This window comes from Oryzias melastigma, linkage group LG2 (assembly GCF_002922805.2).
Source record: "Oryzias melastigma strain HK-1 linkage group LG2, ASM292280v2, whole genome shotgun sequence".
Lineage (NCBI taxonomy): Eukaryota > Metazoa > Chordata > Actinopteri > Beloniformes > Adrianichthyidae > Oryzias > Oryzias melastigma.
The window spans coordinates 14079458-14080961 of NC_050513.1; the positions used below are offsets into that span (position 1 = coordinate 14079458).

The 1504-nt window shown below is 35.5% G+C and overlaps 1 protein-coding gene and 1 pseudogene across 1 annotated transcript in view; both read right to left on the reverse strand.

Annotated features, from left to right (window-relative positions):
* LOC112145059 overlaps positions 1–1504 on the reverse strand; it is a 188019-nt pseudogene that overhangs the window by 113325 nt on the left and 73190 nt on the right.
* LOC112145036 (NACHT, LRR and PYD domains-containing protein 5) overlaps positions 1–1504 on the reverse strand; it is a gene marked incomplete in the record, with an annotated part of 15169 nt that overhangs the window by 4097 nt on the left and 9568 nt on the right.

Here is a 1504-nt window from a genome sequence, read left to right on the forward strand (position 1 = left end):
TCTGATTTGACAGTAAAATCTGTCCAACACAAGAAGATCTCAGCGTGCATCTGTTTGCTCAGCTGTTGGACAGGACAACTTTAAAAGAAAAATAATAATAAAAATATTCAAATCAAATAAATGCAATACACGTAGACACATAAATGAAAAACTAACAGTAAATACATATATTAGCTAAAATACAAAAATAATATACAATACAAAAAAAATTCTTATATAAATAATTTAATACATACATAAATAGATAAGTAGTTATCTAAAAGCAAAATTAAAGAGGTGGGTCTTTAGTCTCTTCTTAAAAATCTCTACGGTCTCCGCGGCCCAGACGCTCTTCGACAGGCTGTTACACAGGCGAGGACCGTAATGGTAGAACAAAGTCTCACCATAAGTTTTGGTCCTCACCTTAGGAACCACTAAAAGTCCAGCACTGGATGACCTCAGGGTCTGCGAGGGTTCATACATTAAAACCGGATCACTTAAATAAGAAGGCCCAAGACCATAAAAACAATTATAAACCATTAAAATAATTTTATAATCAATCTTGAAACGCACATGCAGCAATTTTAAAATTGGTATAATGTGCTCCCATCCCCTGGTTCTTATCTGAACCCCGCACTGCTAAGTTCTGTAACAATTGTAAACTAGAAAGAGATTTTTCAGGTAAACCAGAGAGCAGGGCATTACAATAATCTAAACAACTAAAAACAAAAGCATGCATCAGCACCTCTGTGCTGGCAAGAGAGAGGAATGGGCGAACTCTGGCAACTTTTCTAAGATGATAAAATCCTGTCTTAACAACATTTTTTATGTGAGGGATAAAACTCAGCTCAAAGTCAAAAAGTAGGCCCAAGTTTCTCACACGGTGAGAAAATGTAAAATTCTGAAGCTTTGGTAAAACCATCTCTCTCTTATCTTCAGGGCAGGTGATTAAAACTTCAATTTTGTCCTGGTTGAGCTGTCAAAAATTCTCTGCCATCCATGACTTTATACCTAAAATACAATTTAAAAGAGTGTTTAAAGGTTCATGGTCATCAGGAGACATGACAATTTAAAGCTGTGAATCATCAGCGTAACTGTGAAAGTATAAAGTATAAGTGTTGTCAGTATTGAATGTGAAATGGGGGTTTCTGAACACAAGTTCACTGTAGGAAATGACTTCCAACTTCAGTTGACTAACATGAAGCCTCAGTAGTCTGATTCTAATCTCCTGGACATCTGCAAAAGCTCCAACTAACAACAAATTTTCTCGGTAATACAAACTTCTGTCGCTGTTGAAAGAACTTTTTTCTACAGAAAATCTAAGAAACTACTTTTCCCCCACTGCTGACTCTTAGAAGAATCAAATATGTTACATTTCTGGAAAATCCAGAAAATCTTGGAGTTCAAACCTTTCATCTTCAGTGAAAAACTACAAATGTACACAGCAAATTCTGGTCTTTGGAATAAACTCCATGCGAGTTAAAATTAACTCAATCTGAGTGTACATGTGTGACCATCAAAAATA